Source organism: Ursus maritimus, unplaced genomic scaffold (assembly GCF_017311325.1).
Source record: "Ursus maritimus isolate PB19 unplaced genomic scaffold, ASM1731132v1 scaffold_20, whole genome shotgun sequence".
Classification (NCBI taxonomy): domain Eukaryota; kingdom Metazoa; phylum Chordata; class Mammalia; order Carnivora; family Ursidae; genus Ursus; species Ursus maritimus.
In genome coordinates this window covers 33,069,126-33,086,346 of record NW_024424453.1, presented here as the reverse complement: position 1 = coordinate 33,086,346, position 17,221 = coordinate 33,069,126, and positions in this window count along the sequence as shown.

The following is a 17,221-nucleotide window of genomic DNA, read 5'->3' as shown; positions in this document are numbered from 1 at the left end:
CTTCTGGAGGGACACAAACATTCAGACCTCAGTAACAAATATTATCACCATAGCATTATTTATTGTATCAGCACACTGGAAACATCCTCATGGCATCCTCATGGGCATGCTAAGAAAATATTGTTTAATCAGCAAAATAAAATGCTGTGTAACAAGGTCTATAGATACTGGCAATGCACAAGAAATGAAAGTCTAAAATTGCAGGAAGTGAACAAAAGCCAAATAAAACAATATATAATGTTCCTCACAACTACATTAAAAAGCATTTTTTTTAAGATTTTATTTATTTATTTGACAGAGAGAGAGACAGCCAGCGAGAGAGGGAACACAAGCAGGGGGAGTGGGAGAGGAAGAAGCAGGCTCCCAGTGGAGGAGCCTGATGCGGGGCTTGATCCCAGAACGCTGGGATCATGCCCTGAGCCGAAGGCAGACGCTTAATGACTGAGCCACCCAGGTGCCCCTTAAAAAGCATTTTTGTGCAATGACAAAGAAAATATCTAAAATTGGAAGGAATGCAATACTAATATTATCGTAACAGCATAGTGTGTGACCATATTCAAAACAATTTTACATTCATTATGTTTCAGTGGAGGTAAGGTCTCTTTTCTTATGAAGATACTTCTGTTTATGAAGAAAGGAAAGGAAATGCGATGTTATATTGCAACACGACCACAATAGTTGCCAAATTTTGGTTATACAGTACAATTGCACCATATCTTTGACCTAGGGACATTCAGCTACACTTACTTACATGTCTCTTTGATGTAATTTAAAATGTTGCCAAATTATGTTTTGTCTTTCTCACCTGGGGTTCCAGGAGAGAACTAAGCCCCAATGTCCCAAAACAGCCATTCGCAGTATATAATAGATTCACTTCCACCTGAAATTGTGTTAGCTATGTACCATCCTTGGAAGATGTGTGTTTTGTGCTTCAGATGATAATTTTCATGGTAAAATTGTTAAAATCTTCTTAGCTTCCAACAGGGAAAAGGTTGTCATTACTGGGATATGAGGAACGAGGTCACCACCATTATGATCTAGGGTATTTGGAGGTCCCATGATTTAACCTAAGAGGCCTTTCAGCTTGTTGTTATTCTCTTTAAGACACTTTCCTCATTTGATTTACATTTTAATACTAACTTTAATCTCATGGGGCGCCTGGGTGCCTCAGTCAGTTGAGTGTCTACCTTCGGCTCAGGTCATGATCTCAGGGTTCTGGGATGGAGCCCCAGGTAGGGCTGCCAGCTCAGTGGGCAGTCTGCTTCTCCCCATTCCCCTACTCCTCCCCCTGCTCATGCTCTCTCTCTCTTTCTCTCTCAAATAAATAAATAAATAAATAAATAAAATCTTTAAAAAATAAATAAAAATGAAAAAATATATCGAAGTCATATATTCATTCACCTATTTCTTTTGTGTTAGTACCACTTAAATGCATGGTAAAGAAAGACTGGAAACAAATATTTAATCCATCTAGAACACGTAAACACAAGAGCCGATTTTAACAGAAATTCAACTCCCCTCTATCTTTTGTTTATAAATACAGATATCAAAACAATCCCGAGCACATTTTTAATTCTACCAGTGGGCAGCACCCACATTCCTTCAATGATTACACAATTAGTGGCAGTATTTATTGTACCTGCTATTTTTACAATGTAAACTGCAGGTCTCTCACTAAGCAAGAGGGGAAACACAAAAGATCCGTTCTTTCTGTGATCCATTTTTGGAAACGTAAATTGTCTGACACTTCTTGCCTTATTTACATATTATAAGCCTGAACGTTGTGAGTATTCTGGTTTTCTGCTTAAATACTGCCTTAATATGGGGGGAAATTGTACTTCCTGTTCTTCCCTTGTCTGAAAACACAATGGGGCTACATATACAGACAGTCCTCGACTCAACGATTTTACTTTACAATGGTGCGAAGGCAATGCGCATTCAGTAGAAATGTTGCAGTTTCAAATTTTGATCTTCTCCCATGCGACTGACATGCCGCAAGAAGAGCCTCTCGTGGTGCTGAGCAGCTGCCCTGAGCCATAGCTTCCAGTCAGCCACACGATCCCAGGGGTAAACAACCGATACACTTGGAACCATTCTGTACCCCTACCACCATTCTCTTTTCCAGTTTCAATACAGTAGTCAATAAATTATATGAATTATTCAACACTCTATCATCAAGTAGGCTTTGTGTTAGATGGTTTTGCCCAACTGTGGGCTACTACGTGTTCTGAGCACACGATGTTCAGTAAGTTAGGTGTATTTTTTACATAAGATATTTTCAACTTACGATGAGTTTATTGGTATATAACCCATCATGAGTCGAGGAAGATCTGTGTAACAAGGTCTATAGATACTGGCAATGCACAAGAAATGAAAGTCTAAAATTGCAGGAAGTGAACAAAAGCCAAATAAAACAATATATAATGTTCCTGAGTCAAGGAAGATCTGTATTAAATATATTCTTACAACTGTCTACATCATGTTTGTCAGCTGAAATTCATTTACTTCATAGGTAAGTGGTTTGCGCCATTACAGTCACACTATAAGCCAGTTTCAGATACACTAAAATTAATCATTGTTTATTTGTCTTTCAGGTGGCTGTGAAAATTTGTGTTTCCTTTGGCTGTCACTATATTTCTTAGTTCTTAAAGTCTGGCTTTAATACTACATTAATTTGGCCATTTGTGGATATTAGTATGTTCCATGCATCCACCATTCCACTAGATTTATTTGATTCATATTCTGTTACCAAAAAAAAAAAAAAAAACAGCAACAAACCAAAACAAAACTAGAAGAGGAGGTTCTGAGTATTTAGGTCCATCTTCTATTTTGTGGCTGTATATTCTGTTGTCAGAATTTGTTAGTGGAAACTTCTAGACTTGTTAGTAGAGCCAGTCCTATGGCCCCATCTCCATGTCAAATATTCCTCTTGATGCATTATTTTGTGACTCTTACAGACTTTTATTAATTTTTAAAGCACATACAGTGCTTAATACATTGTAGGTACTTTTCTAAGTACCAGACATATATGAACTCATTTAATCCCCACAGCAATCTTGTGAATTGGACACTATTATTATCATTCTCATTTTACAAATGAGGAAATTGAGGCACACAGAGGTTAAGTAATTTGTCAAGATCACAGCTAGCAAGTGGCAGAGCCAGGATTTGAACCTGGCTCCAGAGTATGTCCACCTAACCATTATGTTATGTTGTTTGCCACCATTCAGTGTGTGGGGGTCCCACTAATCTCTTCCAGATTTCAAGTGTGACTCTATATCTGACGTCCTGTCTAGGTGGGAGAAGCCTTGGGATGGCAGAGGTACCTACGAGTTTCTAGGGTTCATATATCAATAGATTGGTGGGCCCATAGGTTGTGAGGGATTTGCTCAATGTTGAGCAATGAGCAATTCCAAAGCCTTCTGTTAAGTGTCTTTCTTCAGCCCTAGGTCATGAGCTGCTGATAAACCAGAGCTTGACACTCTCTGTCATTTCACCAACCAGTCGTAGTCCCTGTTACTTCCCTTTCGTAAAGCTCAAACAAGTCCATCTTTGCCCTCTATATTATTTTTCTCCACCTAAATACTGCACATCTGGGGACTTTAACAGAAGGACAAAGGTTGTCAGATAAGGGGATGATACATGAACTTCTGAATAATTTCGCTTGTATCAGTGAACAGACCAGGGCACCATCAATCCCTGGAGGCTTTCCCAGGAAGATTAATGATCATTTGAAATCAAATGGAAACAAACCAAGGCCAAAGAGCAGTAAATCAAGCCCCAAATGAACACACACTCTGAAAGTTCAGCCTTGGATCTTACATCAAACAGCAGTCAATGTTTTGAAGAACATAGGAAAACCGGAGGTGGGGGGTGGGGTGGGGGCTTCACAGCAACACTTCATGAAAGGGTTTCATTCACATAACTTAAATAAAAAGGAAAGGCCCATGGAGAAGCAGTTGAGTACAGAAGTATTTATCAAAACTGTTGATAGCCAAGAACCCCTCATTTCTATAAAATTGTGTTCTATAAAATTCTATCAAAAATTGAATGGATTCTCCTTCATGTGGTTAATTCCCTGGGGTTGATTCCCTGTGAAACTGACTCTGAGATGGAGATAATGTGTAGTAGGTCTATTAGGAGTATTGTCAGGATCAAATTCTGCAAAAAAGGAAGGGAAAGAAGCAGGATTGGCTGAGGGAGAGATTGGGTTGTCCTGTAGTCACAACAGAAGCCTCAGCCAGCCCCATAGGGAGCTCTGGAGCTGGGATGACCCTTCACAGTTGTCCCAGGTTGGGGCAAGCTTTATACCTTTCCAGTGACCAGTTATTAGATGCAAGTTGCCCTAGAGACAGTTGTCTGACCTTGGGTGAAACAGTTCTTTGCAGTCAAGGGTAATTTTGAAGAGGTTTAAGGGCCATCTGCTGACAGCACTCCCACCAGCTGGGGAAATGGGTCCTTATGTCCTGAAAATAGATGTGGATGATGTATGAAGTATTCACTACATTTGTTTGGCAGGTATTTCTTGAGCACAAACTATATATCAGGTGTTAGGCTTGGATTGCTGGGGACATAACCAGGAACAAGATATGTATGATTCCCTTCCTTGAGGATTTTTCAATGTCCAAAATAAGAAATCTTCATTCTGTAATAAGGGCGAGTTGAAAACCTTAAAAAGCTCTAAAAGCCAGTCTGCTTTTGTTTGACATCAAAATCAATTTGTTTTCCTTTCCCCATTTTGGAGTGGAATCTTAAGAGTTATTTTAGAAAGGATACTAGTCTGTATCTCTTAAGGCTCATTTGAATGGCTTGACTTTTTACTGGAACCAAAAAATCAAAGAAAGCCTGGAAGAGGCATTAGAGATCATCTTGTGTAGCTTGTGTCCTGAAGCTGAAGACTTCCTTTCTACGGCATCTCTACAGCTGAATAATATGGTTATTCGGCTTTACCTGCAAGCCTCCAAGGATAAAGAACTCATTACCCAGAGAGGAAGCCCATTCCATTGTTAGGTAACTACAATTGTTACTAATGACCTCCACCTACTGATCCTAGTTCTGCTGTCTTGAATACTACCAAATATCAGTAGTGCTTCAGGTACTGGAAGACACCCATTCATCTTAATCTTCTCTACTCCAGGTTAAATACACCTGAGTCCTCTGACTGTATCTCAATGAATTCTACCTCTTAGGTATCTTCCTACTTTTTCTTCCTGTGTCCCTTTCCCTATCACTGCTTGACTGAGTTCATGCCTTAACCTTACATGGTTGATCCCAGAAGATTCTAAACTGTCCTCCCAGAGTCCATTATATTACAAACCAGAGTCATCTTTTTAAAACATAAATCTGCTAGTTACTCCCCACTCCCACGTACACTACAGCATATTTGAATCCAAGATCTCAATCTCTAACACAAGCACAGAAGGCCCTTCAAGATGGCTCCTGCCTATGATTTGGGCCTCAACTCCCACCAACTCCAATGTGCACTCTATGATCAAAACACCCTCTTTTCTTTGCATACGTTCTCCTCCCTTCATTTTCTTTTCTCTTTCTAGCAAACTCCTACTTAATCCTCAAATTCCAGCTCAAAAGTCAACGCTTTTTTGAAGGTAACCCCAAAGAAGTTGTTCCCTTCTCTGTGCTTCTGCAAAACTACTCAACACTCTTTTTTACCATTTATCACATTGTTCAGCAATTATCAGTTATGAGTCTATCTTTCCCAATTAAAATGTAAGCCTTTAAGAGCAAGGAATTCTGAGCTATTTTCGGCATACTGTAATTAAGTACATGAGTGAATGAATGAATGAATGAATGAATATAAAACATTTCTCAAAACCTCCATCAGCATAATAATCCCCCACTAAATTGTTAATATTTCTCTTAACCAACCCAGGACATCTCTACTCTTTGAGTGTGCAATTAAGTTTTTGAACCTGAGAACAGAAATTTGCATTTATCCCTAGAAAATTCTATCTATAGATTTTTTATCTGTCATAATAAAGTCCAATCTCAATTCTGTTACCTATTATGTTAGCTGGTCCTGTTTTGATTTTATACTGTTGATACCACTTTCATACCAAAAAAGGGATAATTTTGTGTCTTCAAATAAATTACTGACAAAATTGATGATCAGAATTGGGCCCACAATTCATAACTTTCCTCTACCAGCCTCCTTTCAGATACCAAAACAAGCTACATTCCTATGATGCTGCTATAGTAAGTCCAGTCATCTCCTCCTCTTGGCATCATCAAACACTAGCCAACCCATGCATTCCTTCTTCATGATAAAACAGTAAGTCTATCATTAAAAGTCTGTATTTGTTTTAAAGAAGAGGTCCTAATGTGATCAATGATATAAATTAGTGATGATTTTCTTGGATTTTCGAAAAATATATTTCCAAAATCTTATTTTTATTCTTGAGCCCACTCATGCTTAGTCCACAAAGGTGACATGAGTCATATCTGGAACTAATGAGGAAAAGAAAAAATATGATTCATTAATGTATTACTGATTCTTTCCTAAAGGCAGAATGCAGCCCCTGTCCCACTTTAGCTTTCACAAGCTACATATTTGGAGAGAAAACATTTTGCTGTAAACATTTTTAAAAATAGATGTTTGTCGGGGCGCCTGGGTGGCGCAGTCGTTAAGCGTCTGCCTTCAGCTCAGGGCGTGATCCCAGCGTTCTGGGATCGAGCCCCCCATCAGGCTCCTCCACTTGGAGCCTGCTTCTTCCTCTCCCACTCCCCCTGCTTGTATTCCCTCTCTTGCTGGCTGTCTCTGTCAAACAAATAAATAAAATCTTTTAAAAAAAAATAGGTGTTTGTGTTATTTAGACCCTCCCTATAACAAAATGGCACAGTTAGGTTTAGATTAAATCTTTCCTCCTTAGGGAATTTAGGGGATGTGTTTTACTATAACTTGAAAAACCTTGTTCCCTTTAGCAGGTTAAAAGTGTGGTCCCTCTGAAAAGATCCTGATTATTCTCTCCATTGCTAAGTGTATGTCAGGATCACTAAGACACACACTGTCTGGGTGTGTCAAATGGGAAAACAAGGTTTATCTGCAAAATCTAACAGTGAAAAGAGGGAAAAAATAGATGATTTGTGCTCACTTTTCCAACTCCAGTGTTGGAACCACAGTTCATGCTCAGTAAAAAGTGGCTAATTGAGGAATTAAAATAGCATGACTCAACTGGTTTAAGATATGGAACCTCAACTCAGTCCTGGTCCCTTCATAAAAATTTCTTGATTCATTCATAATGAGAGTCAAAATGTTATACTCTATGGGAGAAATCTAAAAATGAGGATAAGAAATACACAGAGGAATAAAATTTAAAGATTTCCAAATTCCAGTGGAATGTACAAATTAAAAGACATAAAATTCATCATGGGCCTCATAAATATTTTTCATTGACCTTTTCATCATGATAAAGTTTAAAAACCCACAAAGAAAATTGAAATGTCAACTCACTATTTAATATACTTCCATGCATATTCTGACTTTGAATGAATCAATCAAACCTTGCTTTTCTATTTGCTAAAGAATCTTGACCTATTCTAGGTTATTGTAACCCTCAGCCACCAGTAGTTATGTCTACCCAGGTACAAATGAGATTAAAATATTGTTCACCAAATTAGAACAGTTTAAGAAAACTCAGTGCTAAGTTCAGAAGACTCCAGTAACTTGGTTGTTCAAATTATATTCAAGTTTTTCCAAATAAGCCAGTTAGGAATCTGAGGATGAAGCAGCAACTTGTCGCCTTATTGAAAAAACTAGATAATGTCCCTTTGGCAGTAAGTAAAACGTTCATAAAGTCCAAAGCACAGTATTATTCATTCCCCACTTCTGACTCATGAACATTTTCGGAAATAATCCCTTAAATGTTACTGCAATGGGAGATATGAAGATCAAAGTTGTTTTGGCACAATTTCACTCTTGTTTTGTTGAGTTATGAACTGTATTTAGTTTCACACTTTTGATCTTGTGCATTCTTGATGATATATTTGTACACATAACATCTCTATATACATTAGAAATAGACCTGCTATGACAGTTTTATGATTTAAAAATTCTCCAAACAGCTACTCACAGAAATTTCTTTTATAGTAATCTATTACTTACCACCATGAAAATACTTAATGCCACCAAAATAAATAAATTTCATATAATATATATTGTAAAAACCCTTTATTGGAAAGTATGACATTGCAGTCATGCATACGGAAAAGTTGATGAGAAGTAAATGTTTATACAGTTAATTTCACTTTTACAAGTTAATTTTACTTTTACTTTTAAAATTACAAGTTAATTTTACTGTTGAAAATAAAAAGGGAAAATAGATTATAAATATCAGTGGATATTTATATTTATAAGCATGGATTTCGGAGTCAGTCAGAGATAGGCTTGAATCCCATCTTGGTCTTCATCAATAAAATGGAGCAATCGTATCTCACACAAAGGGTTGTTGTAAGGACTAATGAACTAATGTATGTAAAGCATTTAGCAAAGGGCCAGGCAGAAGTATAAAACCAACAGCTATTATTATGATTTGATAGTTAGATGTGTCATGTACCTGCAGAAATATTTGGAAGTGACATGTCATGATATTTGCAACTTACTTTCAAATGGTTCAAGGAAAGAAAAAAATACAAAGAAAGAACAAAATGTTAACTGGTGATATTAGATGAAGAATATACAGATGTTCATCGTGCATTTTTAAAAAAGTTTTATTCCATAGATTTGAATTTTTTACCAAAAAATATAAGAGGAAAATGTAAATTAGGCTATACCACTTTCTGGTTTAGACACTAAAAAGAAGTTACTTATGCACTTTCATGTTTTCAGTCTTATGAAAATGACTGTTTAATACATGGAGACACCACATTTCATGGTACACATAAAAACTTACTGTCACAGATGGTTCCCCAATCTTTCCACTTGTCTGTTTTATTCATCATTTCATGCTCTCACATCACCAGCTCTCCAATCTTATAACTCCATCCTCCAGCTCTTAAAAATTTGCTTCTGACATAACTTCTGTCTTGATAACCCATTTAGTTTCTCTTTCTGACTTGTTGAGATCTTGTTCCATGATTGCCTTAATTCCTTAATTTGTCTTAACTTAAAGATGCAATAAAATAATGCATATTTGTTGTAAAATATAAAATTCAGGCTACACTAAAATGTAGAGAAAAAAACAAGTAAAAGTCAATTTACTCTCCACTTCATAGTCCCACCTCTCAAAACAACCACTTTAATAGTTTACAGTGTATCCTCTCAGATAATTTTCTATCCACATTCAAAGATACAGGTACATTTATATTTCTAATAATTTTTTAAAAATTGTATTATTATATATTTTTTCTTATCTTATTACATAGGTTTAGGCCTCTGGAACAGTGTAAATTAGCAATGATAACAAATATCCTTAAATTATTCCTGATTCTTCTCTTTTATAATCATAGTCTCAGATTTAAATTATACTTCTTTTGATGGTCTTTTTCAAAATAAACTCAGTAAAGAGGTTAGCCTAATTTCTCTACAGGTAAGAGAAAACAACCTATTGAATTTTTAATTCCTTAAAGGCAGGAACAATTTGGGGGCACCTGGGTGGTACAGTTGGTTAAGCATACAACTCTTGGTTTTGGTTCAAGTCGTGATCTCAGGGTCGTGAGATCAAGTTCTGCATTGGGCTCTGCTCAGTGTAGAATCTGCGTGAGAGTCTCTCTCCCTCTGCCCCTTCCACTCGTGCTTTCTCCCTCTCTCTCCCTCCCTCTAAAATAAATAAATAAATAAATAAATCTTTATTTTTTAAGAGGTAGGAACAATTTCTTATACTTTGTATTTCCTTTTGTATTCACCCATGCATGTTTGCTATTCCTACATCTTGAGTGAAATGAGCAAATAAAAAGTATTTTTTTCTAGAAGTGGAGTCAGTTTTACTACAGATTAGTTTTGATGCACTAGAAATGCATCATGATTATTGTGCAGATATTACTGATGGAGGCTGACAATTGAAAGGGAACAACACATCTCAAGAAGGTTTTGTAATGTTAGACCTGCTGTGACTAACCATTAGAAAACTGCATGCAATACTTTGCTTAAATAAAGGTGCCAAATGAAACACTGACAAGATTAGCTCTCCAAGTCTTTAATGTCTTCTGTAAAATCTAGTAAAACCTACAGTGGACTACCCATTTCTGGAGCTGGAATTGAAGACACAGGTAATAGTGGCAGAAAGGGTGATTGATGAAAGTAAGATGTTTTTATAGGAAACCAGAATATATCCATAACAAATCTACTCCCTGCAAAGTCAGAAAGAGTTGACCACAATGTTCGGTCTGTCAAACAACAGAAATACGATTTTTCTCATGAGAAAACAGCACACACATTTATTAAATCTCCCTATATTTTGCTGTAAGGAAGATGACTAGATGGAGCCATTGAGCTTTCTTTCCTTTAGTCACTCAACTCTCAAATACCTCCACAAATGAGTTACTATTTCAGAACAGGTCTCTAATTTTCCATCAGATTTAATTTTAATCCAGCCTCTGAGTCAAGCATTCAGTTATATACTTGAAAGCCAGACTTCATATCAACCTATCACCTGATTAAAAACTATTTATTAGAGCCACTGTTAGATCATAAGGATATTCTTTGGCCAATTATTCCAACTAATTAATTTATTTGTTATTCTATTCATCAAACATTTTTGAATGCCTACTCTGTACCAATTCCTATACTACTGGTGGCAATAAAAAGATACATAGACTAGAGTCCCTGCCATGAAGAACTTCATAATCTCTACCTTTTCTGTTGAAAAATTTTAAAAATTATATTTCAATATAATTTTGTGGCTTAGCTTGTATTAGTTATTTTCATAGAAATTGTCACAATTAAAACATATCAAGCAGTAACAAGATTTAAGTCTGCTAAATTCATTTAATCTAACCATGACAATGGAAGTCAGCCCTTCTAAAAAGCTTCTTCCATAGGTAACCTCTGTTTTTCCTATTCTCCCCAAGGATAACTACTGAAAATCATTAAGAAAAGTACACTTTAGATATACCCTAAGTAACCAGTTACAATAGTGTTCTCTGACAAATGTTATCATATTAACAATTGAGCATGACATAATAATATGTAAGCTATCAAAAATGTTGGAAGTCACTGGGCTCAAGAAAACAAAGATTGTATGCTCGTATATTAACTTCATGGAGTTCTTCTGGAACAAAACTATATGACAATACTCAGCAGTTTCCATGGTTTATTAACTACATGTTTCTAGTAGCCCAGTAAACCTGACACTTATCAAAATAGTGTTTTTTTTTTCAAAGCCAGCGTGGTCCTAGGATGCAATCAGTAGGAGTGTAATAGGAGCTAGAAGGTATATAGTCAAATGATGTCAACATATGCCAGCTTGTTTGTAAAATACTATGTCCAGCTCTGCACCAAAGTAAACCAAGTCTTTTATTTTTTTTCTTTAAAGAATGAATTTTAGAATGTGAATTTATACTTGTAATGTGTAAGTTAAAAGACTATATCATTTTGTTGATTTAGATAGGACATTAAAATCTCTATATCTCTGGCATTTATCAAATAAGATCAATTGTTTTTTTCTTAAATTTTATAAAAAATACATTCCACTTTTTTCCAGTGACCTTCATAATCATGTCTATGATTGATTCCATGATAGCCATGACTTCATGGCTACCAAGTTATAATTTTTAGTTTTTGTTTTCATAATTCTCCCCTATGAAGACTGTTTCATGATTTTGCTCTATGATGTCAGCCAACATGAAAAAAGAAGGAATTTATAAGGAAAATGTTATAGAGCTGATTGATAATTACTTGGGTTTTCATTGTTGTTGTTGTTGTCTATTTGTTTGTTTTTGTAGGCTCCACAGCCAGCATGGAGCCCAACACAGGGCCTGAACTCATGACCCTGAGATTAAGACCTGCTGAGATTAACAGCTGAATACCTATGACTGAGCTACCCAGGCACCCCAATAATTATTTGTTATTAAGCATGCAACTACAGTGGCTGGCATTCAATGAAATAAATAGCTTTTTAATGGGATAACCTTAAAAATTATGCCATCAGATTATACAGTTAAACTGGTTGAGTGCAATATTACAAAAAGAAGAGAGAGAGATTAAAATGTTAGAGCTATTTATGGTAAAAAAAAAAAAAAACCTTAATAAATATAAAAAAGAATTACATTATAGATTCAACTGGTTGAGAACACTTCTCTCTCTCAAATATTCATCTTTCTCAAAAATACTTTATTTTCTGTCCTCTGTTCTCCCCTCTATTTTATTTGCAAACTTCTTAATGGAGTTTCTGTACATCAGCCTCATTTCCCTCACTCAATTCCCCCTGGGCTCTCCTACCATATCAGTCTAGGGTTCTAGCAGAGAAATAGAACCAGTAGGTGATACATACAGAGAGAATATATATAATGTAATATATGCTAATATATGCAAATTAAATACATATATATTAATATACAAATTATAGGATTAGTAATATATGAATTATATATTCATAATATATTATATTAATGTATAATTATATTAAATAACATGTATCTTATTATATAGTAGGATATATAATAATACAATATACATAATATGCAACACATACAGAGGCAGGTGTTATATAAATATGATATAAAATATTATATAATATGTATATATGAAGACAAAGAGAGAGATTTCAAGACATTGACTTCTGTAGCTATAGGGCTGGTGAGTCCAAAACACATAGAGTAAACTGGCAGGCTGGATTTCTTCTTTAGGGAAACCTTAGTTTTTTCCTGAGGTCTTTCAACTGATTGATATGAGGACCACCCAGATTATCAAAGATATTCTCCTTTACTTAAAATCAACTGAGTGTATAAGTACAAAATATGTTCAGAGCAACACTTAGATACATGTTTAATTGAATAACTGGATACCGTAACTTAGCCAAATTGATGCATAAAACTAACCATTACATTGAACAATTATTGAGATTTACCTCAAAACTTGCCAATAATAACCTGACTGCTGAATCTAGAGCCTCTTTATGGGAGCTCATTCTCTGTTTCACTTGACAGGATTACTAACTACCTCTCCTTTTAGAGATCCTCCCTCACCAGAACACAGACTATCTTATTCCTACTTAAGGAATAGGATACATTATTGTATCTTTATTCAAAACCCATCATTCAGCAAATGGTGCCGTGATAACTGGATATCCACAAGCAAAAAATAAAGTCAGACCTTAACTTCCACCGTATACAAAAATTCCCTCAAAAATGGATCAAAGACCGGTGTGCCTGGGTGGCTCAGTCAATTAAGCGTCTGCCTTCAGCTTAGGTCATGTTCACAGGGCCCTGGAATCAAGCTCCGCATGTGGCTCCCTGCTCAGCCAGGATCCTGTTTCTCCCTCTCAGTCTACCCGCTTGTGCTCACTCACTCTCTCTCTCTCAAATAAATAATAAATAAAATCGTTTTTAAAAAAAAAAGATCAAAGACCTTAATGTAGGAGCAAAACTATAAAACTATTAGAAACACAGGAGTAAATCTTTGGACCCTGGATTTGGCACTGTTTTCTTAGATATGACATTAAAAGCACAAATGATAAAAGGAAAAAAAACAGGTAAATAGGATTTGGTCAAAATTTAAAAGTTTGTTACTTTAAAGGACACTGCCAAGAAAAGACAATTCAGGGAATGGGAGACAATATTTGCCAACTGTATATCTGATAAGGAACTTGTATCGAGAATATATAAAGTACTCTCACAACTCAAAAATCAAAGGGCAAATAACCCAATTTAGAAATGGGAAAAGGATTTGAATAGACACTTCTCCAAAGAAGACATATAAAAGGCCAATAAGCACGTGAAAAGATGCTCCACATCATTATTCGTTAGTGAAATGCAAATCAAAACCACAATACGATACCATTTCATCCCCAACAGGATGACTAAAAAAAAGACAGACAATAACAAGCATTTGTGGGGATGTGGAAAAATTACAACCCTCACACACTGCTAATGGGATTTATTAAACAGTGCAGTCATTTTTGAAAACAGTTTGATAGTTCCTCAAAATGTTAATCACAGAGTTACCATATAACCTAACAATTCCACTCTTAAGTATGTACCCAAAGGAACTGAAAATATGTCTACATGAAAAGTTATACACAAATGTTCATGGCAACATTATTCACAATAATCAAAACATGGAACTAATCCAAATATCCAACTGATGAATAGATAAACAAAAGTGGTATGTCCATGAACTGGAATATTATTCAGCCATAAAAACGAATAAAGTACCGACACATGCTACAACGCAAATGAACCTTGAAAACATTATGCTGAATGGAAGAAGTCACTCACAAAGGGCAGTATCCTGTATGATTCCATTTATAGGAAACAACCAGAACAGGAAAATCTGTAGACATGGGTAGTGGATTAGTGGTTGCAGAGGCTGTGGGGAAAGGGGAGTGGGGAATGACAGCCAATGGGTAAGGGGTTTCTTTTTGGGGTGATGAATCAGTTCTGAAATTAGATAGCGGTGATGATTGAACAACTCTGTAAATGTACTGGAACCCGCTGTACCTTTAAAAGGATATACTCTCTAAAAGCATAAATTTTATGGTGTGTGAATTATATTTCAACAAAGCTGTTTTTTTTTTTTTTAAATCTAAGTCAATGCATCTTGCTACCATTTTTGTTCTTGTGGTGATGGTGTCTTTTCAATTTTTAGACTTGTGTATGAAATGAGAATTCATGCTTCAGGAAAATCGCTGAAGTGTGTCAAATTAAAATACAAAGAAAATCACTGATATCTTCTTTTAGGAGGTAAATAATTCATTCTGAGTTTTTAAGGTAGAAGTAAATAATTAATTATGGGTTCCATGCATTAAGGTATTATTCTAGGTTTTCCCTTTGATAGAGCAGTTTTATAATACAGTGATACTACTTAACATAATTTTAACATTTGGAAACTTAAATCGAACCTTAATTTAATTTGCATGATTTTTTTTCCTCTGCATAGGGTACTCAGAAAGAAATAACAAGCTAATATCAGGAGGAACTTATAGTATTACTTTAGAAGGCTGTACATGTTAGAAAGGAAATTTATGTGATATGAGCTTAGGTTTAAAGCAAGTAAATTGCCCTGCAGGATTGCAATTCCCTACCAGATTATCTCAGTGTTTCTGAAACTATTTTTCATGATCACCCCCCTAAAAGAAACTTTTTTAGACTTTTTTCCTAATTGTCCCTCTCCTTCATGAAATTTTAATTTTAAGGGTAGATCCCTTTTTTCATCCCCCCAAACCAATATTTGCTCCCTTTGGAGGGATATTACCCCCACTGGGAATGTGTGGCCTACTTTGAAAACTCATGTGTGTATTTAAGCATACATATTTTATTTTCTTTAAACAGCATTTGTAATTCCTTCAACAACTCAAATTTAACATTTACAAATTTAAGTAGGTAAAAATTAATGTTTATAAATTTAACTTAATAAAAATAATTTGGGAAAAATTTATGTAAATAATTTTAGGTATTCTAAGTTCAGATTAAGTATCAGGCAGCCTTCAAAATGATTTTTTCTGAGAATAATCTTTGACATTGGAATTTCTGTATGTTATTCAGTGGGGAAAAAGGCAATATGCAAGACTATATCAAGAATAGTTTAGGGCCGCCTAGGTGGCTCAGTCAGTTAAGCAGCTGCCTTCTGCTCAGGTCATGATCCTGGGGTCCTGGAATGGAGCCCCACATCGGAGCCTGCTTCTCCCTCTCCTTCCCAATCCTGCTCTTTCCCACTCTGTCTTTATCTCTCAAATAAATAAACAAAATATTTTTAAAAATTTAAAAAGGAATAGCTTATAAATTTTCTAAAAACACATACATACGTGAGTATAAATGACTAGAAAATATTCATTAATCTGTTTTATGGTTATTTCCAGGTGCATAAATTGTAGGGGATTTTTAGTTTCAATTTTATACATATCTGTAATTTCCAAGTTTTCCATTATGAGTTTGTACTGCTATTATAGTTATGGAAAAATGGTTAACAATAAAGTATTTATTGAAATTAGCTCATATCAGGGAAAAGATGTTAGGACTGCCTATTTCATAATACTTGAAGTAAGGTATTTATGTAGCCTTTTGGGGAAGGTTTTGTTTTTGTTTTTATGCCACAAAGATACACTATAACCAGCCCTTGGTTTTGCCAGTATTTTCAATGCTTCTGCAGCAAAAGTATTAATCCTTAACAAAAGACAAGTTTACTATGGCTTAGGCTCCTAGCAACTATCCTTCTATAGAAACAACTCTAATGTATTTCAAGGTTGCAGGGGAATCATTCAGCAGGCAAATGTTTGCTGATGAGCTTTTAAAGAGAGTGAATCCAGCAAACAACTAGAAGTCATTATGCACTTGATTTCAACAGAGCCTATTTGAGTAATGACTCAGATTTGAATATCAGCAACTTTGGGAGCTACTGAAGGAAAGATGCTTTAAATATAAATACCACAGTTTGCAGAGTGCTCCTACTTGATACTCACAACAACCCTGTGTGTCATTTGGTATCATTCCTATTATTCATGGGTACACAATGAGTCTAGCGAAAGAACTAGTACTCCAACCCAAGTCTTTTGCCTCCAACTGCTGAGTTCTTTCTTTCTTTGGACCATTTCTTCCTTGAGAATGAAGTCAGTGGGTATTTTAAAAACGAGGACAGTAATAGCATTTAACCATGACTTAAACAACCTTACCAACGGTGTTTTGCTATAGAGCAGAGATCAGATGCTCCCCTACACTCTCCTACACTCTTTGGGCCCCTTTGGCTCCACAAAAAGGGCCACTGGTTCAAGGGGAAGTCTGCAGGTCCAACGGGAAGGTTTCTTCCAGACCTTTATCATCAGCATGGTGGGTTCTGTGGCAAAGCATGATGGGTTTGATCCTCAGTGCCTTCAGGATTTGGAGGAGGGGCAGAACTGGGTGAGGGGAAAAGGAATAGAACCACGTGATTTCAGGATCCACTCTTAGGCTGGACTCAGGGAATATGTGCTGTTGTGGAATCTCTATGTGGAAGCAGTAAAGAGTATCACAGAAGGAGGGGTTTAGTATGAAATGTGCTGCAATACACCCTACTTGATTATTTTCTATGTCCGTTCCAGTCACCAACTGAAGCCTGAATACGTTCAAGACATAAGCC